Here is a 26,158-nt window from a genome sequence, read left to right on the forward strand (position 1 = left end):
GAGCAAAAGGAGTAGAAGAAGCAGGGTGGGGGGAGGAAGGAGGGGAGTAGGGGCTGGAGACGGGAGCAGAAGGAGCGGAAAGAAGAGGAGGAAGAAGGAATACACCATTCAGAGGGGTTGTCCAGCCCTGGAAGCCCAGGCTGACCTGCTTCCTCACAGGGCCAACAAATTTGGGGACCACTGGTAATTCAGTTCCTCCGCCCTTGCTTCTGAGTTCATGCTCTCTAAGCCACCTTCTGGTTATGACTCGGTGTCCTTGAAATCCTCTGTACCATGGGACTGGGCAGTGTGAGCCCATCCTGAGGCACAGTTCCGTTCTCAATGTGCAGAGAAATCAGGATTCTGCCTCTGCAAAGCTGTATGGCATACCCTGAACAGTGGCAATGAGATACGTGTTCCCGGGAGTGGGGGGGATTACCTCTGTATTAGGGGATCCCTAGAAATGGGACCCTGGAGGCTTGCTCCTTCCCCCTCCCCATCCCCGTTCTTCTTCCTCTTCTCCCCACTTCTCCTTCCTTCTCTCTAGGCTTCCCCATCTTGCTGGTCTCCTCAGCTTCCAGACTCCATCCCAAGGACCCCAGAGACTTCTAGAATACTACAGACCAAACTTCTGTACATAAACTTGCAAGCGTGTCAAACCCTGTACTAAACCATCTCTGTATAGCTCTGTTAATCCTCACAGCAACTTCGTGGGATATCTGAGGCCCAGAGGGGTTAAGTGACCTGCCCGTGGTCACACATCTAGGAAGCAGGTATCTGGAGCTAGGTCTGAGTATCTCCAGAGACTTGCTCTCAGTCCTGGAGTACAGGGCTTCCCACTGCTGCTTCCCAAGAGGCCAGAGGTGGTAAACACTATTTGTGATGAATGAGCCTGGGAGACTCAGTGGAATTTTGATGCTGGCTTGTCTCGTCAGAAATATCTTTCCTCCAAGAAAAAAATAAATAAAATCACTCTGTCCTGTGGTGAGCCTTTGGCTTTCTTCTCTCTCAGCAGTGCTAAAGTACAGCAACTTCTCCCCAGAGTAGCCTAGAATGGGTGGAACTCAGACGGAAGCAACATCCTGTCATTTTGGAGTCAAGTTTCCTCCCTGACACTTCCCACCCACTCCAGCAGCCTCCAGAGTCGAGCTGGAGATGAGATTTCTTCAGCCCTAATAGTGAAATAGTCCTGGGTGAAATATGAAGGGGACTGGGCCATATGAAATCATATGCTTTCTTCAGCATAAAAATCTTGCCCACCTCCTTCCTCCCTGTAACCAAATCTCAAATGAATCAAAGAGCCCATAGCATCTGGACGTGGCAATCCAGCCTGTCTCCCCAGTCTGAGAAAGAGATCCATTCTTAAATGGAGTGTCAGAAGAGAGACCAAGAAAGGGCTGTCGTGTTCAAGAGGAGGTGCATCTCTGGGGGAAAGGATGGCTTTGAATGCCTCTGCCGTGAACCAAGCCCCTTCCCCTGGGCCCTGGAGTGTGGAAAGCTCCCTTGGGTGCCTGGTTTGCTTCAAGCCCTCAGAGGGGACCTCACAGGCATCTCTGGGTACTCTTTTTCTGCTGCTGAAGCAGGATTAGTGGAGGGAAGTGGTAGGCCTCCAATCTTTATTTTTTAAGCAAAACTTTTCAAGAAGGCGGTAAAATAGACTCTTCTGAGAGCTGAGGCAGATAATGTAGACTGGAACTGCCTGGGTGAGGGTCACAGGGAAACAGAAATACGGAATTCATCCAGAGTCTGAGCTAACAATAAGAACTGGAAAGTCTGGAGAGGGTGGATGAGTTCAGCTCTCACAGGGCCGCCCTCCTGGCTTGGACTCCTTCATCTATTGGAAGGCGGAAAAGGTCCCCAGTATCGAGCTACGTGCTGTGTGGCAGCCTCACACCGCCGCTCCCCACTTCGACGTCCACTTCCAGGCAGATGTCACAGATCATCAGACACCCCCTTGGCACAGAGTTCCACTTAAATTTATCAGCCTGGCAGAGAGGTAAAGGGCAGAGCGCTAGAATTCCAGTCCCCTCCGCTTGCCAGATCTACCCTCAGGAGCAAGGATATCTCCTTGAAAGTTGCTCGAGTATCCAATTGTTAGAAACAAGCACTATACCTAAAAATGCTCACCCAATTGCGGAGGAGAAAAGAATTTATTCATGATCTTGCAAGAGCGGGTGCACCACCAAAGAAATGTGGCAGGTGCGCGGAACAATAGAATACAGCAACATTTTATATACTAACACTCAAGCCCCTCCCGGGTTTCTCCATTGTTTGGATACTCCAGAGGGTACAGCCTATCCAAGAGAGCTAACTAGTCCACCTTTGGGATTTTAAATTGTACAGCTTATCCGAGATTGCACATCCAGTTTAAATTTCCCACTGAGAGTGCCCACCTTGATTATAGCTAGTGCCAATTCTGGGCTTACGTCAGGGGCTCTCTCCTTCCCTTTAACCATGGAGCCCGTTTGAGCCAGTCTTGTTTAGTTTCCATTTTCCCTACTCCACGTTGCCTTTATGTGGAAGCTAAACTTAACCTTTTCTTACATAATGAGATGCCAAAGGTTTGCAACTTAGCAGGGTGTCCCACAGTCTAAAACCCTAAATATGCAGCAGCTCTTGCTAGTGTCCTTATCATTACTACTGTGTGCCTTCCTTTTCAGTCCCACAATGCCCTGGGAAAGCAATTCAGAAAGATTTCTGGGTCAATGAGAAAGGATCAGGAAAACCTGGGTACCCAAGCCAGCCCCTGGGTTCTGCCCCTAAAGCTGTATAACCTACTCCAGAAGTAAGAATTATAAACCTCTTGAGTGTGGGAAGTTTGCCTATTATGCCTATGGTCTCTGTGGCCTTAATTTTCTTTTTCCCTTTGTTCTTTCTTTTTTTTTAAATTGTAAGCTCTATCATATACACTGAAAAGTATATAAAACATTATGCACTCTATTAATTTAGGTAGGTTAACTAAACCCCCAAATTTCCATGGCTTCACACAAAAGAAGTGTATTTCTTTGTAAAGTCAAAACTGGTGTCTCTGAACAGCAGTGGGAGCAGGGTGGGGAGGGCTCTGCTCCAGGAGTCATTCAGGGACCCAGAATGATGGAGTCTCCACCACATTCAAGGGGGTTCCAAGATTACCTCAGGGGTCAGCATCCAGGCAGTAGTGAGGGAAGAATGGAGACTCCCGCGAGAGGTTTGATGGGCCTGGCCTGGAAGTGGTTCTATATCACTTCCTCCCACATTCCATTGGCCAGAACCTGTCACATGGCCACAGTCAGTGCTGGGAATGCTGGGAAATGCAGTCTCTGTGTGTGTATGTTTCCAAGAGGAAGAGGAAACAGCTAGACAGCCTCAAAACCTGAGGACACATGCTGAAGAGTACTTATAAAGCACACCTGCACGAATCCATCTGCCAGATCACACATCCAGAAACCTGTGTCCCTCCTGCATCACAATGGCCCCCTTTCCTGGGAAGTTTCAAAACTCTACTAACTCTCCTGATAATCACTTCTCTGTTTTTCTTTGTAGTTTTCCACCTACATATGTGTTTCTGGGGCTTTCTTTAAAAAAGAAAGAAAGAAAGAAAAACACTTCTTTGTTTATTGAGGTTTATCTTTAAAAGGCACTTTTTGGTTGATGAACACTTGGGTTGCTTCCATCTTTTGGCAATTGTGAATAATGCTGCTGTGAACATCGGTGTGCAAATATCTGTTTGAGTCCCTGCTTTCAGTTCTGTTTGGTATATATCTAGTAATGAGATTGCTGGGTCATATGGTAATTCTACACTTAATTTTCTGAGGAAATTGCAAAATCATCTTCCACAGAAGCTGCACCATTTTCTATTCCCACCAGCAATGAATATGTGTTCCTATATCTCCGCATCCTCTCCAACATTCTAATTTTCTATTTTTTTAATAGCAGCTATTCTAATAGGTATGAAATGATATCTCATTATGGTTTTGATTTGCATTTCCCTGATGGCTAATGATGTTGAGCATCTTTTCAGGTGCCTTCTGGCCATTTGTATATCTTCTTTGGAGAAATGTCAATTCAAGACTTTTGCCTATTTTTAATTGGTTTGTCTTTTTGTTGTTAAGTTGAAGGATTTCTTTATATATTTTGGATATTAAACCTTTATCAGATAGTTGGTTTTCAAATATTTTCTCCCATTGTGTAGGTTGTTATTTTACTTTCCTGATAAATGCAAGTGCCCATCAACTGACAGATGGATAAATGAAATGTGGTATATACATACAATGGAATATTATTTGGCCATAAAAAGGAATGAAGTTCTGATACCTGTGACAACATGGATGAAACTTGAAGACATCATGTTGGGTGAAATAAGCCAGCTACAAAAGGATAAATAGTGTATGGCCTCACTGATATGAACTAATTAGAATAATCAAACTCATAGAGTCAGAATCTAGAATATAGGTTACCAGGGGATAAATTGGAGATAAGGAATGGGAAGTTAAGGCTTAAAATGTCCGGGGTTCCTATCTGGAACAATGGAAACATTTTGATAATGGATGGTGGTGATGGTAGTACAATGTTGTGAACATAATTAACAGACATATATATATGAATATAACTGAAATATATCTGAATGTCATTAAAAGGGGAAATATTAGGTTGTATGTATGGTAACAGAATAAAATTTAAAAAAAGAAATCCATCAAACTGCACTACACAGTGAACCCTAAGTTAAACCAAGGATTATAGTTAATAGTACAATTATAAAAATGTGCTTTCATCAGTTATAACAATGATGTGCATTCCACATCAATGCAAGGAGTTAATAGTAGGGTGGTATATGGGAATCCGGTATTTAAGAATGGTTGTTCTGTAAACCCATAGATTCTCTAACAAAGAAAAAAAAAACCTTTTTCATTGGATGCAAATTAATGCACGATAACAGTAGTCATCATTTAAGGAGCATCGACTGTGTTCAGGCACTGTGCTAAGTGTTTTGCTTGTATTATCTCATTTAATCCTCATAACCCTATGTGGGAGGTACTACTACTATCCCCATTTTCCAAATGAAAAATTTGAACTTGGGCAAGTCATATGACTGATAATGGCAGGGCTAGGGTTTGATCTCAGGCAGCAGCTGTCCAGGCTCTTAATCTGTATAATGCGCTGTCCCTGGGTATTGTTGGCATCTGTTGTTCTTACCACCCAATATCTGCTCTCTCCTAGCAAACATGCAATGATTTTCCTCTAAAGAATGACACCATTGTAAACATGGCTCATGTGGTGTTCCATCCTTACTCCAGTAATGTGGATGTGACGTAGGTTTGGCCAATTCTGACATCACATTCCCCTGGCCATGGTAATTGGTTTGGGGGTGAGTATGGGATGACCCAGCCAGAATTGATGAGATGCAGTAAGACCTTTGTTGGGACTTAAACCTGGGAAGACATGAATGCTGGCACTGCTGGTGGCCATCTTGCCACCACAAGGGGAGATTCATTCTGAAGGTGGAGCCAGCACACTAGAAGCAGAGCCAAGAAATGCAGAAAATGAAACTGGGTCCCGATGATCTTCTTCAGTGCCCTTGATCAAGCCATGCCTGAAGCCCTACCTGCATCAGTTTACATGAGTCAATAAACTCTATTATTTAAGCCAGTTTGAGTTGGGCTTCTGAAACTTAAATAGAAATGCCCCAAACTTGTACACGGATTAAATGCTGTTCAAAAAAAAAATTTTGAGGAATTCCATTATACCAAGGATAAAGTATCCTCAAAATGCTTAACAGTTCAAAGTATTTATCATTTGATAATACTTGTAATATTTATAAATATTTATAAATATTACAAATATTATAAATACAAATAATATTTGTAATGTGTCCTACCATGCTCTCCCCTCCTAATTAGAGAACGTGAAAAGGAGCCATGCCTAGCTAAGAATAAGATCCCTCATCATACTTCCACCTGTTGCAGAGAGGTGAGTGTGGGCCAGCATGATCTCTGACCTCAGAGGATTCAAGGGTCTCAGTTTAAAATGATAACGAAGCCAAATTATTCTGAACCAAGGTTTTTTTCAAAAAAAAAAAATCAAAGATAGATTTAGCAGGACCCCAGTTATAATAAAAATGACTTCCATTCTGTGACTTAGAATCATTTCAATGATTTCTTTCAGCCACCAAATTAAGAATATAGGTATCTCTTCCTTCTTCATTTAGGTCTACTCTGCCCATTTGTCTCCAGGAGTTAGAAAAGAAAACATTCTCAATTCCAGTTACCGGTTACCCATGTAGCAACCCACTGGCCCCATCCCACACTCGTTTCCACTTGAGGGGCCTCCAAGCCATAAACCCACCCTCCTGCAGGAGTGGCCCATGGGCTGACGGGGCTCCCTGCATTGCCTGAGCCATTTGTGGAGTGAGCCTTGGCCCAGATTCAGGGAGGGGCAGCTCAGCAGTGGGAGATTCCAGGTCCCCGCCTGCATGCGTGCTACATGGCAAAGGCAAATAACTTAAGTCAACTTGGGTCTTTTAAATTTAATTTTATTGAGATGCAATTTATGCACCATAAAATGTGCCCTTTTAAAATGTACAACTCAGCGATGATTAGTCTATTCAGAGAGTTATGCAACTATCACCACTATCTAATTCCAGAACATGTCCACCATTCCAAAAAGAAATCCTACACCCATTAGCATGTCAGTCATGAAGGAGAAAATGTCATTCCCATGTATTTAATGTTGGTTTCCCCTTTTCCTCTATATGGGAAGGAAATGTCCTTTTATGCATATTGGAGATTAGATGAAGAAGCAAGAGGTAGTTACTAACCCTTTCGTTTGAGCCTTGACATTCAAACACAAGAACAAGATGTCAAAGAGGCAAGTTTTTCTAAGGACCAAGGAAACTACGCAACTGCCACAAATTCCAGCCGACAGCTTTCCAGGAAGTGGGAACAAGAAGTGCAAAGTCCATGCGGCAGAGAAAAGCTTGACAGAATCAAACAGGAAAAGAACAGTAGGCATGAGATAGCCATAATTTGATCAGTGTAAAAAATCAGGTCACAAAACAGTATACATAAAGTGATTTTTAAAAAAATAGATATACTGGTATTGCACGAATAAAACCAAAAGGATATTTGCCAAAATGTTAAAAATGGTCATCGATGGTGCAATTACTTTTCTCCTTCCATTTGGTTGCCTACGTTTTCTCATTTTCAACCATAACAAGTATTACTTACAAAAGAATATTTTTAACCCAAAAAATTTAATTTTAAAAAACCAAAACATTCTGTCGAATTTATTTCCCTGGAATTCATACAGGTTGTTGGAAAAGTGAGCTTTCCTCTTCCTGAACCTGACTCACCCAACAACATTCCCAAAAGGACTGGGCTCTCCGAGATTCTCCACAGGGAAAGGGTAAGAAAGTCAAAGTAATTGTCCATTAGGGAGGACCCATCAAGAGCGTGTGTGAATGTAGCTTCCATAATTATAATGACAGACTCCAAATCTAGTCTCTCCTGAGATATGAAAGATCTGGCCTCTTTCAACCTTCAAAGAGGGAGCCCTAGTCTGAGCGGAAATTAGGCTAATAGCTAACCACAAGGCTAAAATGGTCCCAGCCTGGAGATGGCTCAGCGTAGACCTGATTATTGCCAAAATTTGGGAGCAGTAGTATCTTAAAAGTAGCTTCTTTAGAGAACTTTCCCTGTTTAAAAGGAAGGCAGCACTCACCACTCTGTTAATCAATATAATTTAAGAACACAGCATCTCTATTTCACCCGGAACTTTCTAGGATGGAAAAATAAAGGAGAAGGAAAAAAAAGAAATGGGTGACTACAATCAGTTAATCCTACCCCAGACCGGTGGCTCTGAACCTTGTCTGACTGTTAGGATCTTCTGGAAAGCTTAAAATCCCAATGCCCAGGATGCATCCCAAACAATTAAATCAGAATCTTTGGGGGTGGGACGCAGCCACCAGTAATTTTTAAAACACTCCCAATTGATTCTAATGGGCAACCAGCCTTGAGAAACTTGGGCCCAGAACATTCTCGAATCTATCTGCCCAGCATAAACGAAGATTCCAGGTGTAGAGATATGTTTATCTTGAGAAATTATCTCCTACCCCCTACCCCCCACTCTGCCTCCTTTTTGACTGCATTTACTTTCTTTTCATCTTCCCACCCCAACCAGCTCAAGGTAAGTGGATATGAGAAATAAAATCAAAAAGGAAAGAAGAGGACAGTTTGGTTTCCTGCAACTATAGTGATGTCTTTTAAGCCAAAAACAATCTCCATGATCTGACAAGTGCAATTGTGGACCTATGGGGTCATTAGATCAGATCCTGGAAATTCAGGTGCCCACAGAATGCAGGATATCATGCTGGCAAACATCTGGTGAGCTGGGTATTTCTAGGTTTCAGAGGCAACGTCCAAAGGGGCCCAGTCATCTCTCCTTTGGGATTGCCATTTTTGTAAGGAGATAATATTAGTTAGTGCAATTGTACAAGAAAGTACATTCCATTTGCAAGTGAATGAAACAGCTTCACCTTCCTCCTCCAAACATACACACTCGCAACACACATACATACACTCACACACACTTTCACATACCCACACCCACTCACAACACAAAATCCTCCTTTTACAGATTTCAGGCTGACATCTCAGACTGGCAGACATATTATGTTTCACCCATATAGTGTTTTAAATTTGGATTTATCCACATTTTTAAAGAAAAGATTTTAGGTGAAATGGTTTTCTGCCTTCTCTGGAAGAAAGAGAAGATCTGACCAAGTGAGCTGATGGCCCATACAGCAGCGGTCACCTGGAGCTACAGGGCAGCCTCCCTTGAGGTGGGTCAAGGGCTCTCCAGTCTGTTACTGCTCCTGCTCGCTCATGTCTCCTGACCCCAAGGGTCCCATTTCTCATCTTGCAACCGGCCCAAAACACTCACTGATATTCCCTCCTGACCACTGCATGCATTTGAAATTTGACCTCCTTGGAGAAGACAGGATCGTCTCTGAGAATGAATGTCTGATGGACGTGAATGGGGTGTGTGTGTGTGTGTGTGTGTGGGTGTGTGGGTGTGGGTGTAGGTGTGAGTGTGAGTGTGTGAAAGAGAAAGAGAAACAGAAAGAGAGACAGCAGTTAATCTCTGAATAAGCAGTCAGAAGAATAAAGAGTTCCCCACAATTCACAGTGGTGGAGAACCCCTAAAGGAGCAAGACTGGGAGGCCCCACATCATCCTGGACAGCACCCGCAGGGCATGGCCAGTCTTAGCCCCACCCTGTCATGTCCTGTGGGCCTTGGACCCCCACGGCACCATTTCTAGCCCAGGTGAATTAGATTTATGGGAATGCCCTGCTGCAGAAAAGAAGGATGGGCCTCAAGGCAAAATCAACACTTATAGATCAGCACAGTAATTTTCTGAAACCCACTGGAGATTTTGAATGGACAGAGTCAAAGAAGGGAACCCTCTCAGAAAGATCAACCTCCTGAGAGTAGAGGAGAAGTGGTGCGAACATAAGGGGATCTCAACGAGGGGTTTGTCCTTCAGGCAAGGGACTTTCCTTTCCTTCTCACATGATAATTCCCATTAGTAAGTTGAGAGTGGTGCACCCCCACAACTAAGAGCCATGGTGGAGGAAGAAAGGGGCCAAGGCATAAAAAGAAGTGGGAGGCTGCAGTCCCAGGATCCCAGGATGTGGGTGGCAGCAAGCTGAGCTGTGGTTCTCAGAAGAACAGACACCAGTTTGGAGGACCATGAAAGGTGGAAGAGAACAGGCAAGTGGTCACCTGGGGAGCAGAAAGGAGGCCCTGCCTCTGCTTTCCACAAATCAACTTGAGGCAGACACCACTGTGTTCACCCAGATCCATGTTCTCCTCTTAACAGACTACATTTCCCAGACTCCCTTGCAGTTGGCTGAAGTCATGTGACTAGGGTTTGGTCAATGGGCTGTGGACAACAGAGATGTCCATGACCGCGAGGTCTTGCCTGTAAAACTTCCTAGTCAATTCCCTACCTCCTCCATCTTCCTCTGTGCATTAACCAATGCAGAAGACCCAGTGGAGGAATCCAGGGCCTTGAGATGTGTCAGAGCTCCTGACTGACTGTGTGGACAGAGCCTCCCACTCCCCTGCTGACCTGCTGGACTGTGAAATGAAGCAGCAAATAGCCTCCATTGTATTAAGTCCCTGAGATGTGGCAATTGCCTGTTGATGTAGTTAGCCTCCCCTTGCTAACACGCTATCAAAGGGAGATGAACCCTTAGTGGAAGGGAAACTTGGGAACTTCTCTTTGGAGGCACAGATTGCTGGATGTGAGGGTCAATTTTACTAATAACAAAATAATGGGAAAGGTATAGAAAGAGAGATCAAGGGAGACATAGACAGAGTACTGAAACAGAAACAGACTCAGGAGCATCCCCAGAAAGACACTTAGAAAAAGATTCAACAAAATGCCATTGCGTCATCCAGTCAAGCAAGTCCCACCAGATATGTTTGTAAGGCCAAGGATGTGCCTTATTCCCACATAAAAAGACAAATTGGGGTGGCAAAGAAGGCCAGTGGGGCATTCCTGGAAGTGGTTCTGAGATGCTGGAAACAGCATGTTGACAATGATGACAAACTCCACCAAGTCTTCCCTGGACCTGAAACCAGGAGAAGCTGGAGCTCACTGGATGGGGCCTGAGTGTTCTCCCAGAGCCCCACCTGTGCATGGCTGTGGACACATGCATATGTGCATGTATGTGCATATGTGTCTGCCTGCATGCTGCCTTCAGTCCTACCCTGTACCCCACTGACCTGACCATGCTCCAAGCACTGAAACCAAGAGACCTTTGTTCAACCAATGCCTGTTGACTTGAGTCCCTACCGAGTGCCAGATGCTCCCCAGCCCTAGGAATACAGTAGTGAGAAACACAGACAAGTGTCTGTCCCCATGGAGCCCATGTTCTAGCGGGGTGAGAGTCACAGTAACAAGTAAATCATTGACTAAATGAGAAAGTACATGAGGTAGTGAGAACTGTTATGCAGAAAATAAGATCAGGTGACACGATACATGGAAATGAGATTGGGAGATGTCTTAAATGTCAGAGCAGGCTTCTGGACAGTGGATGAGATGCATTCCAAGTGGAGGCAATTACTGGGAAGGAACTAAGGCTGTCTGGAGGCACCTGGGAGACCCGGGGATGGGGAGTAACAGGCAAGGCTTTGAGCCCAGGAGATGAGATTGGAGACAGAGGCCCCCAGCCAGGTCAAGGATGCCTTGCAAGCCTTCTTGAAAATTCAGATTTCCTTCTCAGTGCCATGAGAGCCATTGGAAGGTCATGAGCAGAGGAGGATGCAAGATCAGAGTTATTTTTCTTAAGCTCCCTCTGGCTGCTCCCTCTGTGGTGAGCAGACCAGAGAGGGAATGAATGGAAGCAGGACGGTGGGCATGGCGGCTGTATCAGCGGTCCAGGTGAGTGAAGGTGATAGACTGAGTCCCATGTCACCTCTCTGCTCCCCTCAAAGCTCTGTGAGGATGGGAGTGGGCGCTATCCCACCCTGCATCTCTTGTAGTGAATGCACAAGGCCTGCTCAGTCTTTCTGTTAATCAGAATACAATGCCGGGCTTCTGAATCACAGGCCTTCTCTGAGCCTCTGTTTTCTCTTCTGTAAAGTATAGACAAGCTCTCCCAGAGAGCACTGATGCAGGTACAGTGCCCCCAAGATGGGACCCAGCCTGCCCTCGGCAATGTCCTGTTTTCCCTTCCTTGTCCAGGGCACAAGAAATTTAAGCCACCCTGGAGTGAGGCTTCAAGGACCTGGTGAGCCACACAGAAAATCCCGGTGCGTGTCCTTAGACAAGGGGGCCTATGTGAGGGCCGGGCAACTGAGCACAGCTATAGGGCCCCTTGGATAATCCGGGCTGAACCCCATTGTCCCCAGGCCTCACCACCGCCCTGTCCCTCTGTGGGGAAATGAGAGGAAGCAGGCAGGGCCAGGGCGGGAGCCAGTCCCTCCCTGAGAGACGAGGAGGGGGCCGGACTGGGGAGGCGGAGGACGTGACTCACTCTGTCGGCCACAGAAGTTCCCAGGAGGAGACATTCGGGAAATGGACCAGCCCTCCTGTTGCTTCAGCAAAGACATCTAGCCCAATCCCACCCACAGCCCCAGACCCCATACAGGGGTGAGGGAGAAGGTTGAGCCAGGGGACAGGGTCAGTGGGAGGTTCAACAAGGGATAAAAATCACTGGGAGTTGAGGGATTCATGGTGGGTGGATGAGTCAGTGAGAAGGCAACCATCCGGGGTCAGGGAGGGGTTCTTGGGGTGAAGGGTAAAGGAAGAATCAGGGGGAAGCCCAGGGTGGCTAAAGACACCAGATACTGTCAGTTCCTGCCCAAATGCCCTGGGCATTCACCATTCCTTTGCACTTTGATCCAAAGGGCACCAACTGGAAACTCTTACAACTCTGTCTGAAGGCTTCCTACAGAAGGGGCAGGCCAGGAACTGGGGAGGTGACATGCCTTGGGAAAGCCCGTCCACCAATGGCTGCAGGGACTTGGTGTATAAACACCCTCACTCCCTCACCCCTGGGATGATTCTCAGGTATGTGCTCCATCCCAGGGCTGCCAGCAGGATTGAGCCTCAGTTGCCCACGCTGGTAACTTCTTGGTAATACACCCAGTATTGGCTTCTTTCCCTGCCCTGTCTCATACTCCACCACCACCACCACCACCATTCCCCTCACCAGCACTTTCTAGAATCTTCTTCCAAGTTAACTCCTTATACTCACATCCTCCTTTCAGGGTCAGCTATGGGGGGACCAAATTCAGACAAGAGAGGGGGTTTCTAGGAATTAGCAGGAGATCAGTGAAGGAAGAGAATGGTTGGGGAGGGAGGAAGGAAGGGAGGGAGGGCATAAGGTTGGAGCAATGGGGAGTGGGTTTCAGCCTTTCCATGGGGGATCGGATAACAAGATTTGAACCCACTGGCAGTTACGGGGCTGCACAGGCCAGGCTCTGCTCTTACCTCTCTCTCACCTTCAGCCTGCTTCTCTGTGGGACACAGCTCATCCCTGAGAGGATGAATAAATATGGAAGGTGGGATGCCTCCATGCTGGCCCTATCTGGAAGCCTCTCTCAGGCCCAGAGTCCCAGGAAGGCCATGGACAGAGCAAGGGCCCCAGGCCCAAGCCCTTTCCCATTCCCAACTTAAAGTACCTGGTTGCAGGAGCCTTGGAGAAGAGGACAGCTGGGATTCCATGTTGGATCTGGGTGGCAGGCCCAAGCACCAAAGGCTTTGAATTGGAGTGTGGGGAGGGGTCCTCGTCAGGGAGGGCAGGGCTCAAGTAGCTGCCAAGAGAGCGTAACTTGCAGAGGAAGCCTGGAAGCACCCGTCCACGAAAATCCACCTCGACCCAGGTGTGGCTGCCAAGACTTCAGTGCTACATTCTCTGATTCATTTCTTCATTCATTTCATTTCCTTGCACATTGACCCAGAATACCAACTGCAAGCTCCTTCCACTCTATCCAAGGGCTCTCCCTGTCTTATTTGATTCCTATGTAGCAGATTCCAAAATTACTCATTTATTCATTCATTGATTCAATAAATATTGATAGAGCATCTGCTAGATGCTGGGCACTCTGAATATCACCGCAGATACAGCAGAGGACAAAACAGGCATGGTCCTTTCCTTCATGGACCTTGCAGTCTCAGACAAAAGCAGGCTATAAACAAGAAGGTAAACCGAATAACTGCAAACTGAGAAGAGTATGATGAAGGAAACGAGATGATATATTAGGAACTAAAAGAGAAACCCACTTTGAAAGCTGGTCAGGGAGGGCTTCCCTGAGGTGGTGATGGCTGGATTGAGTCCAGAAGGATGAGAAGGACGTGCCCAGAAAGGGACCCCCTGCCACCAAGGTTAAACGATTCAGCTGACACACACTGAGGCTACCCCACGTGACAGGCACTCCTGCATACCTTATCTCATTTAACCCTCAGAACCCCTGGAAGAAGGTGTCATGACTCCCATTTACAGATGAGGAAACTGAGGCTCAGAGAGCAACATGACTTGCCCAAGGTCAGCACAGTAAATGTTGGTGCCAGGATTCCTACCTGGTAGGATCCTGCCTTAAGGCCTTTGCCTGTGCCCTTCTTTGAACAACCTTCTCCACTCTTCCCCCTCAGGTCCCAGCTTAGAGGTCACCTCTTCCAGGAAGCCTTCCCAAAACTGCCAAAGCTGGGTTAAGGCCCTTTTCTGTGCTTCTCGGGCCATTCCCAGAGCAATGACTGCAGAGTGTTAAAACTGTGTCTTGTGGGAATGTCTCTTCCTGAGGCCATTCACATGGTTACAGCAGAACCTGCCAGGCTAGTTCATGGCCCCACCCCTGGTTGCTATTGATTGGTCTAGAGGTGGGCACTCCATACAAGATAAGCCAATCAGAAACCTTCCCTGGGACTTTAGACTTGGAACCAAGGAAAAAGAGCAGGTCTCTGTGCAGATGCCTCTAGCTGAGACCAAATGAAAGAGGAGCCACATTTTGCCATGCAGATGGAGGAGCAGGAAGGCCAACTAGATGTCAGAGAAGAGCTGAAGCCACTTCTGGGAGAGAAATAGAGGTGAAAGATGAAGAGAAAGCACTTCCTGGGTTCCCTGCCAGGCTCCCAACCCTGGTTCCAACCCACCCCCAGCATGGAGTGCAGGACCCCCCCGCCATATCCCTCTCATTTCTGGTACAACCCAAAGACCTCAAATACAAGATGCTCAGTATGTATTTATTAAATGAATGAATCTGTCCAAACTTGGTGCTGCTTCCTCTGTCTCCCTGAGACTTTCCTTGATAGTGATAATGATGATAACAGTAAAACAAGCCCACCCAGCTGGCAGGCTCCTTGAGCCCAGGAGAGAAGATACGCCCCAGCAGGAGGCCCCAGTTGCCATGGCCCCAGGCCCGTCCTGCACCTCCTCCCAGCCCCTCTTCCTTCTCTGGGGAATCACCAACATTCTCCCTTTAACAGAAGATCACAGGCCTGAAATGGGTCCCTCCCAATGACCTGCCCAGGCCTTGGGTGGGAGCTGGAGGAGGAGGCATAGGCTCAGCCCAGGAGCCTGAGGTCACCAGTCGGAGCGGATGCTTTGAATTTAGACCCAGGTTTATGAGCCGCAGCGGCCGCCAGCTGAAGACTGGGCCCAGCCCTTCCCAGGCCAGGGGCCGTGGGGATGAAGGCACCGTTTTAATGGAGTGCTTCCTATTTCTCCCAAATATTACACTAGGCAGGGAGTTTGGACCAGAATGAAAGCAGAGGGTCTAATTTTAGACAGTACCTATGAATGAAACTTGACCCAGGCTGGGGAGGAAATACCTTCCACCAACCCATGCCAGAACTAGTGTGTGTGATTTTCTGCTAAATTAGGCAGTTCATGCACACAGGTTACCTCGGGGACTCGGGCTTTTTTTCCCCCTTCTTCTCTTCACTGAATTGGTCTGACTTTTATTTCTAAATATGCATCCCTCCTCCCCTCAACCCCCTTGTTTTACAAAAGCCCCTGGTGACCCTGTCCCAATATGTTCTGGCTAGTTAACTCTCCACTCTTCCTCTTTCTTCTGCCCTGCCCTTCCCAATCTAGTCCCACCTAGGACCAAGAGCTCTAGACATTAGGTCAAGCAACATGGGATTCTAGAGGCCTGGGTACCAAGTGCCAGCTCGATTGGGGTCAAACTATAGGCAGACCTAGACTGTGGACTTCATGAAGGCAAGGCCCACATCTGTCCCATTCACAGCTGTTTCCCAAGTGCCCAGCGCAGAGACTGCAGACAAGGATCCAGGCTCAGTCAACACTATTCACCCCTAAAGTGAAAGCCACCTGTCTTGCTTATTGCATCCAAATCCAGTTTCAGTAGAGGAAAGACTGCCTTTGGCCAAAAATATCTACCCTCCTCCTTCTTCTTTCTTTCTTTAAAATGATTTGGCAAAGGTAACCCAGGAGCAAAAGAAGAGCTGAACCACCACCACCACCATAGATATTAACCTGCAGCAGAAAGGAAAAGGTAGCCTTCAGAAACCAACAGTGTGGGGCTCCGCTTTTGGCTCCATCTCTTCCTGCCTGTGTGATCTTTCATGAGCCCCTTAGCCTCGGCACACCTCAGTCTCCTCATCTATAAAACGGGGATACCCGTGGCAGTCTGGTGAAGGCCATGGCCTACAGTGGTGACTCCTTTCACTGCCTGATTCTCTACCTCTCTTCCCAGCTCTAGCCCCAACCGGGGCTTGGCCAGACTTGGGAGCAAAGGCAGAACTGCATCAGCCAAGCAGGGCAGAGGCTGGAACAGAGCTCAGTTCCCAGTCTGGGGTGTAGCTCTAGCCCAGCTCAGGATCCGGTGCATCCGTAGCCAGGTTCTGCAAGTGTGGAGTGAGGGCCCATGGAGCGTCCGAGGATCTCGGGTGTGACAGCTGGCATCTCCGGAGATGAGACTGGGCCGTGCAGGCCACGCATGCAGATAGCCATGAACACTGCTCTCCACTCCCTCCCTGAGAGCCCTGACCATTTGCTTGTCATATGTCAAATGACTCAGCCATTTGGGACCCATTTTCCCTTCTCTAGAAACCTTCCCAGCCATGTTCCTGGGGAGGGGAGAAGAAACTGCCCTAGGAGATATGTTTATCTCTGAGCGTTTATTTTCTTTTGGGGACTTGAGTTGAGTACTTAGTGAAAAGAGGGACACACTGAATACTCAAACGGTGCAGTGCATCTGTCTTCCTCTACTCCCAGAGAGTCTGGTTCAATTGGCCTGGGATGGGGCCCGGCATCTGCATTTCCTTAAACTCCCTGGGTGATACTAATGTGAAATCAGGCCGGAGAACCCACTGCTCTAGATGAAGGGGACAGCAGGAGCAAAGGGTACAGTGAGGCAGAAAAATGAGGAGGCATTGGGGGAAGGGCAATTGGAGCTGCACGTGGGAAGCCACAGGAGAACACGTTGAACCGTCATCGTCAAGGGCCTCAAATGCCAGGCAAAAAATTCCCTTCCGGAGTTTTTCTGTTGTTTTTTATTTTTTGTTTTTAGATTTTTAATTTTTATTTGGTAACATATATACAACTCAAAATTTCCCATTTTAACCGCTTTCAAGTAGTACCTAACTGAATGATATTAAATTCACAAGATTGTGCCACCATCACCACCATCCATTACCAAAATTTTTCCATCACTCCAAACAGAAACCCTGTACCTATTAAGCAGTAACTCCCCATCCCCCACCCCACCTCAGCCCCTGGTAACCTCTAATCTTCTTTCTGTCTCTACAGATTTGCATAATTTACAATAGCCAAAATGTGGAAACAATTCAAGTGTCCACCAATGGATGAATGGGTAAGCAGAATGTGGTATTTCCATATAATGGAATATTATTCAACCATAAAAAGGAATGAAGTTAGGACCCATGCTACGACATGGATGAACCTGAAAGACGTCATGTTGAGTGAAAGAAGCCAGACACAAAAGGACAGATACAGTAAGAGTCAACATATGTGAAACACCTATAGTATCCGTTGTGTTTTAAAGCGGAAGCCATTGAAAGTGTCTGAACTGGAACCCTTGTGATGGCACAATTAGGGTGGAGGATGCTGGAAGTGGGGAGAGACAGAGGTAAGATGCCAACCAAGGGTAGTTGGCCGGGGAAGAAGCACACAGCCCTGAACAGGAGTAATGACAGAACAATGAAATTATGAGTTTCTGGATGGGATGATCATAAATTATGAATTGTTCCTGAGGATTCTAACCAAGTGCATCTTTTAGCATCCATTTGCCAAGTGCTTGGTGAGATCACTTCCTCATTATGGTAGGCACACCTCGATCCCCTTACCAATCCCCAGCTTTGACTTGCCTGGCATGGGCACGGGGGTTCCTCTTGGCCAATCCACAGCAATCAGTATGGCAATGCCTACCTCACCACAGCCCTACCTTATGACCTGCAGGAGCTTGGATCCTTAAAACTGGGTGTATGTCTGAGTTCCCTTTGCATACACTGAAATCTCTTCAGTAAACTCAGGGTACCAGGCAGGATGCTTTCAGCAACAAATTCCAGAAACCCCCAACTCATGAGCTATAAGTAGACATTTATCTCAGGTATTAGAATGTCCAGGGGTAAGGCAGGCTCCAGAACTGGCTAATTCATCAGCTCAGCATTGCCGTCAAAGAGCAGGCTCCTTCCAGCAATTCTCTGTGCCTCAGAGTGGGTTTCATCCTCATCCTGGTAGAAATGTGGCCACAATGGTTCCAGATGTCATAATCAGATGCCACAACATCCAGAGGAGAGGGTGAGACCCTCACTTTCTGCACCTATCTCTTAGAAGAGGGGAAACTCGTCCCAAAAGCCCACAGCATCTTCCCCTCACATCTCATTGGCCGGAATCAGATCACATGGCCATTCCTGAACCAATCACGAGCAAGGTGTGTGACATTCTGTTAATTCCCATAGACTAACTACCTTGGATGCAATATGTATTAGGGAGCCAACCAACTTCAGTGTCCCATATACTCGGGACAATCTCTATTAAAAGAATCCTTCTGCACTACACATCCGTTTGATAAATTTTCAGTTCAAGAGGAGGTCTGACGGTGGCATCTATTGACAATTATTCTGAATCATGTTTTACCATGTTATGCCCCTCTGAGTATTTCTAGAGACTACCAGCTATCCGGCAGATGCCACACCAAGATGTCACTCGTCCAACGTGGCGTCTCCAAACTTGAAGAAGTGATCATACTGTATACAATGGGGATTAGGGAAGAGGAGTGGCAACTATATTCCTAAAGCAGTATACATTATGTCATTTAATTCCCCAAGGGCTCTAGAAAGTAGCTTTCATTATCCCTTGTGTCAGTTAGGGATGGTTCAGGTGCGAGTAACAGAACACCCAAAGACTAACAAAGACTTAATTACCTCCTGTAACGAGGGGTCTCAAGTTGGGTGCAACAGCTCAGTGTTGTCTTCCAGGATCTTTTTATCCTTCCCCAGTGTATGGGCTTTTATAAATAGGCTCATTGCCTTACAGTTGTAAGACGATTGCTTCAGCCACAACTATCACATCTTTGCACAAATGAATTTGAGGAAGGAAAGGAAGGAAGGGAAAATGTTTTCCATAAACCTCCAATCAGTGTTCCTATTGATCAGAACTTGGGCACATCCCAACCCCTGAACCAGTCACTGACTTAGACCAGATATGAAGCATCCCCAGTGCAGACACATTGCCACATGGATGAATCCAGGACTCTGTTATCAAGGAAGATGGGGATAATAACTATTTGGTGGGCAACTAACAGTGACTGCCACATGCCTGTGTTACAAATGATGAAAGAGAGACCCAGAGAGTGTAAGTGAAATGCCCAGAAATAGGTTTCAAACCCAAGTCAAGATATTCCAGACGTAGGGTCTTTCCACAATACCATGATAGCAGGTGAGGGATGTCTACCCTGGAGCTCATCTTATTCACATTCCTGAATCTTCCATTGGCCAACTACACACAACCATCTGGGCTGTACCTGGTCACCCCAAGTGTGGATGGAACCCCACATTGTTGACTGGCTGGTTCCATTACAGTTGCAGCCAACTAGATGATGGTTTCTAGTTTGCTATTTGGGGGATACCCAGACACGGTTCTACTGCTTTCAAAAAAAGGTAGTCATAATACTCAGCTGTTAAAGGGAATAGTGCCTTGTTTGCACTGAGCCATTTTTATGACATCTAGAGAACATGAGAGAACTGCAATCAGAACCATTTATAGACTTAATCTGAGGGTCTACAATGATATAAATGTTTAATGCTTTTTCCAGATGTGGACTGGGTTGGAGGGGCATGTGTATGAACTTTGGATTAACAGAGGCCTCATGTAGGAGAGGAGGGTCACAGGAAAACATGGTGCACAACACTCTGGTTGGGAGTCAAGAAACCTCCTTCTAGTCCTACCTGTGACACTTACCAGCTGTGTGACCCTGAGCCAGCCACCTCCTCTCTCTCTGGGCTTTGTCTCTCATCCTCCCTGCTTTTGCCTACAAACACCCTGGAGGAGAAGAACTAGTTCTTACTCTTATTTGTTTCCTTTTTAAGGTCTGGCACATAATAGGGACTCAGAAGGTGTTTGAATAAGTGAGTGTATGAATGAATGAATGAAGTGAATGATGTGTCTCTCCCACTATGCTAGTCCTTGAGAGAGGAGCATCATCTGATTTAACTTTTTCTAGTCAACAAAGGAAGAGCTCAATGCAGTTCTGTTGAATGAATGAAACGTTTCAAACTTGGGGTTGCATTTACTAACTTCACTTGCTGGTCCCTCTGCCTAGAATTTTCTTCCCCAGACTTATTCAGGGCTCAGCTCAAATATCCCCTTCTCAGAGATGCCGTTTCCGATTACCTAATCCAAGAAGCTCCACCACCCCACCCTCAGCATCTCTCTATGCACCATCTTCTCCCTGTTCATTTTCTTTCTTAGCACTTCTCTCAATATGCAGTTATTTTATTTGTTTAGACTATAAGCTCCTTGAAAGCAGGAGCTGTGTCTATCTTGTTCATTGCAGTATCACTCGTACAGTATCTGGTGCATAGTAAATTCTCAGTAAATATTTATTGAGTGAATGAATGAATGAATATGAATAAGAATTCCAACCCTTTTTAAGGCTGCCAGTGGCCCACTTCCCTCGAAAGCCAGTGGCTCTTTCTCATCCATCCAAATCCCTCCATGGCCTCTCACAATGTAAAGCACCTTAAAAGTCTGTCCGGACTTGGCTTCAGTAACTCTTGTCCACTTTGGCCCCCCAAACCTTCTGACCATGCTCCCCATCCTTCTCCTACCCCCACATCCCTGCCCCTCACCTCTGGATTACTGGTTTCATTCAATTACGGTGCAACCACATAATGGAGTACTATACAGTTATTAAAAATGATAGAAAAGGACTGTGTGTATTGACATGGAAGCTTGCTCACAGTATATTGCCAGCTAGGTTATATTTTATATACGTATTTTGATTCCGCTTCTATAAAATCTTTGTGCATAGGTATATGCGCACATGGCACATGGAAACAATCAGAGGATTATACCACAAGATGTTAACAGTAGTAATAACTGGGTGGTGAAAATGCAGAGCATTTTTATTTTCTTTTCCTCTGTTTCCTGGTTTTCTTATGATGCTTCTGTTGACAAATTAACAACAGCTTTAAAGTGTTAAAATATGTAACACCCCATCTGATGGGGATGGAGTGAGATGCGCATTCTCAATACTTACATGTGGATATGTGAGCTGATACACATTTTGGAAAATCACAATATATAACAGAAGTTTTTAAGAGTATTTAAGACCTTTCACCCAGCAATTCTATTTTTGAGAATCTATCTTGGGAAAGCAATCTTAAAAAAAAAAATCTTGTGAAAATGTAATTGCAGCATAATTTATGGTGGTTACAAGTTAAAACAATTTAAAGCATGAGCAATATTGTAATGATTAAATAGATGGTGACATTCACTCAAAATAATATTTTGAAGATTTAAGATGGTTTATAAAGGCATATTAATAAAGAAACACAAAGCATATAAAATGCTCACCACGTAATCTTCAGTGAAGAATCAACAGGAGCAAAACTGCATATGTAGTAGAATCCACACTTTGTAAAAGTAAAAATTAAACAGAGAATTAAAAAGCAAGAGAGAAACAGCCCAAAATATAAAAATTGATTGGGAATGATTGGAACCATTAGTGATTTCTGTTTTTTTTCTTCTCACTTATCTTATCATCTAAAGCTTCTTCAATGACAATATAGCACTTGATGATGAAGAAAAAGTATTTTGACAGGCAAAAAAAAGAGAGATGTGTTTCAAATACTCTGCAATTTCTGTATCATAAATAATATAGTACAATGAAGACAAGTTCATTGCTGACACATTCGTTCTATCTCCTTGCCCTGAAGTAGTCAAACCTTCCCTGTTATAATGGACTTGGGGTGTGGGCCAATAAGCTCCACAATTTCACCTAGTGCACAGAAGTCAGCAAACCCAGACAGAAGGAAAAAGAAGGCAAGAATGCACTAAGGGGATAAATCTATTCAACCATATAGGAAGCACCATCGACCTATAGAAATGCAAAAATAAGCGCTGACCTGGCCTTAAAAGAAAATTCCAGAAATGATGAAAATGGCCAAAATTGAAAAACACTCTTAAAGGCAGAAAAAAAAAATATCTCAAGGGGGTTGAAATACTCTTATCTCAAAAGAGATGTAAATTTGATAAATCCAATTTCTCTGTGAATTTGGTGATGGGCAAAGGGAGGCTGCTGGCCCCAGTAGATAGGGAACCATCTCCACCCTCTGGCTGGCTGAACTTTGTAAGTCACTTCTCTCCCTCGAGACTCAGTTGCTGAGTCTGTAAAACGGGGATAGGCGTGCTGTCCTTGTGGGTTGCTGCAGGAGTCGCTGCTCATTCACACTTACCTGTTAGGCATTCCCTCTGAGCCAGTGCTTTCCCTGCATTATCTTAAGCAATCAGTAATAGGATAGCAATGTAAACAGTGCGTGGATTTTACAAATTCTGGTTCACTTCCCCTTGGCAAAACGATTTTAGATAAAAGTCTGCACCCTGAATGCTAGACCGTAACTAACAAGAGTCTGAAATAGGTCCTTTGGTCCAACTCCCTGCACTCGGGCAGGCCTTCCTTCAATGGACAGGAATTCAGTGAGTGCCTACTATGTGCTAGGTGCCATGCTGGGTGCTGGAGACACAGCTGTAGACAACGCAGATGCAGTCCTTGTCCTCTGGGACTTTATAGTCTCGGGAGGAAGATGGACCGGAAAACGGGTCATTGCAGTTCACACTGATGTATGAGCCTTATCGGATCCCAGCATCACCATCCATGAACCACGTGACTTTGGACAAGTGGCTCAACCTCCCTGAACCTCAGTTTTCTCACCTGTAAAACAGCTCCCACCTCAGAGGGTAGTTGAGAGGATAATATGAGGTAATATGTATAGAGCACTAAGAACAGTGCCATATGGGTGCTATAGAAGGGCTTGCTTTTATATTGGTATCAACTACTATCAGTATTAGTATTCACATTAGCAATAGAGTTAGTTAGTACTGGTGTTAGTATTGGCATTTGCACGAGCTTTAGGATTAGCATTAGTATTAGCTTTAGCATTAGCATTAGCACTAGTTACTGTCAGAATTAGCATTAGCATTAGTGCTAATAGCAGTATTATTTTTAGACTTAGCATTAGCATTTACAGCATTGGGGTTAGGTTTAGGGTTAGCTTTGGGATAAGCATTAGCATTAGTATTTCCATAAGCAAAGCACAGGAGCTATAGAACAAAAACACCTAATCCAGCCTGGAGATGGGAGTGGGTGGGGAAGACTTCCTGGAGGAAGTAGCATTTAAGCTCAATGAATTTGATGGTGGAAAGTATACTAGGAAGCGAGAGCAGTGGATGGGAAGGCCCAGAGCTAAGGGAAAGCAGAAAGCATCCGGGAACTTCAAGAAGGCCAGTGGCTGAAAGACTGAGATGGAGGGGAGACCTGGAGAGAGATGAGGTGGTTGAGGTCAGCAGGGGGTGGTCCTGTGAGGCCTTGAGCGCCAGCATGAGGAGTTTGGACTCTATCTGGAGGTCATTGAGGGCTGAAGATGGAGAAGTCACATGAGTAGATTCGGGTTTCAGAAAGACCTTTTGGTGACCCTGTGGAGAAGGATTGAACAAGAGGGTTGGCTGGAGGTGGGGAGTCCAGGGGGCAAGGGTGACCCAAAGTAGGGTCTTGACACAGAAGCAGAGGGAAGGGGGCATTCAAGAGATTAGAGGACTAAGGAGGGTGAATCGGCAGAACCTAGTGTCTGATGGGCAAGGGGAAGGAGGAAGCCAGGGGGGTAGGTTCCTGGCTTGAGACACAAGGATTTTGGTTTTAAGGTCTGTTTTTAACTTCTCATGCTTCAATTCCACATCTATAACAAGTTAGTGAAGTTCTTGGAGAGTCAGGGGATTTTAAGCATCTGTGAACCCCCAGCCTGGTACACGGTTTGCACTCCATAAAAGTCTCCTTGTCTCTGGACTCTCCCATCCACCTGCCATTCCACTGGGCTGAGCCCCTGCCAAGGCCTTCACCGTGGAAAACCAAACCACAGTGGTTTTCCAGAAATGTGGAAAACATCCCCTCTGGAATCCAGACATCCCCACAGCTCCCCTGTGCAGCTGAGAGGTGGAGGGTGGGGGGAGCCAGGCTGGTGAGGGAAGTTCAGGGCTGGAGGCCACCGCTGCCCAGGAAGACCGTAAGTGGCCCAGAGGGAGTGCTTGAAAGAGGGGTTTGGAAGGGAAGGGGCTCCCCAGCTCCCAGGAGCCATGAGTGAGGCCAGTCAGTCATCAGTGAGGTACCTAGTGGTGGACGAGGGGCTCTACAAATGCTGCCTCATGTGCTCCTTACCCAGCCCCGAGACAGGGGGATCACCATTCCCATTTGACAAACGAGGAAACTGAGGCCCAGGGAGGTGAACTCACTTGCCCAAGATCACACAGCCAGTAAGGGAGGGATTGGTGAGTCGAACCTGGGTCCACCTAATCCTAAATAAAGCCCATGCTTTTCACCACCAGTCCAAAAGGCCAAAACCAGGAACTGATGGCCCATGAGGTCCACTCAGCATGCAGACATGTTTTGTTTGGACCCAACACTGTTTTAAAAAGTGGGAAATTTCGCATAAAAATCCAGATTTCCTGCTTCTTTTTAGCAACCAGATCTGGCATTGTGGAGCCCATGGTTCAGCAGGACCACAGTTGGCTGGGCTGCCTAGCAGTGGCGTCCTTTTGATGACGCGTGTCCTCTCTGCTCCCTGCCCCCTAGCCCGCATCCCTCATTGACGCCCCCTGCCCAGGCCCTGTAAGCACCTCAGTTTGGATTCTGACAGGCCTGGGAGTTCTCTCTCAGGAGAGGGATCCATGTCTTAATGTGAAGACTTGGAGCCCCACTTTTTCAGCATCCTTCTGCATCCACTTCTGTCTCTTTCCAAGGTTAAGCACGTGGTCTTTAAAGTCAGAGTAACCTGCCTGAGACCCGTGGCTTCCCCCTCTGAGCCTCAGTTTCCTCACCCTTAAAATGGGAGTGTGAATAGTACTTACCTCATAGGGCTACAGAGAAAATTACACTGTGGAACAGAATAGGTTCAGGGGATGCTAGTGGTCACTCAGGGCCCCAGGCCAGGCATCGTCTGTGAGGGTGGGATTGGAACAAGCCAGGACGTGAAAGACCAAGTCTGTAGGTGGCCCCTACACTGGGGGAGACACCATCTCTCTGCTCCCATAGTCTGTGGGCTGGAGCTTTCCCACAGCTTGTTGGCCTAGAGAACTTGCTGGTTCTTCCCATGTCTGCTGCCTCTTTAGAATGCATCCTCTGCAAGGGCAGTGACCATGTTTTCTTCACAGCTGCACCCAGAGCGCTTAAGATATATTAGGAAAATCTCTCGATGAGGGCAGGCCCTGGGCTCAGTCCTTGGTCCTCTTTTCTTCTCTGGCTATACTCACTGGCTTTGTGATCTCATCCAGTCTCAAGGCTTTAAACACCTTTCATACACCGATGGCTTCCAAATTCCTACCCCCAGCCCAGATCTGCTCCTAACCCCAGACTATATTTATCCAACCGCCCACTCAACACCTCCAACTAGATATCTCTAATGGACATGTCAGACTCATCATGTCCAAGCACATGAACTCTGATCTTCCCCCTAAAACTGGTCTACCCACAAACTTCCCCTTTGGACGACAGCAGATCCATCCTTCTGGTTGTTCAGGCATAAAACTGCAAAGACTTCCTTAATGCCTCTTTCTCCCACACCTTACATCCAACATGGATGGTGCTCATCATCTCCCCTGCCACCAGAGTGGTCCAAGCCACCATCATCTCTCACCTGGATTATTGCAATGCTTCTCAACAGGGCATCACCCTGCTTATACCCTCACCCCCCAACAGGCTATTCTCTACACAAGAATCCTTTTTAAACGTAAGTCAGATCATATCCCTCCTCTGCTCAAAACCCTGCATTGGCACCCCTCTTACTCAGTGAATGCCAGAGTCCTTAACAATAGCCTAGAAAGCCCTGCATGACCTGGTGCCTGTTAACTCTCTGACCTCGCTTAGTTCTCCCTCTTTCACTCACAAGATTTCAGCAACTTCCACAAAGTCACCAAGCTAGTAAGGGAAAGAACCAGGG

Source organism: Choloepus didactylus, chromosome 11 (assembly GCF_015220235.1).
Source record: "Choloepus didactylus isolate mChoDid1 chromosome 11, mChoDid1.pri, whole genome shotgun sequence".
Classification (NCBI taxonomy): domain Eukaryota; kingdom Metazoa; phylum Chordata; class Mammalia; order Pilosa; family Megalonychidae; genus Choloepus; species Choloepus didactylus.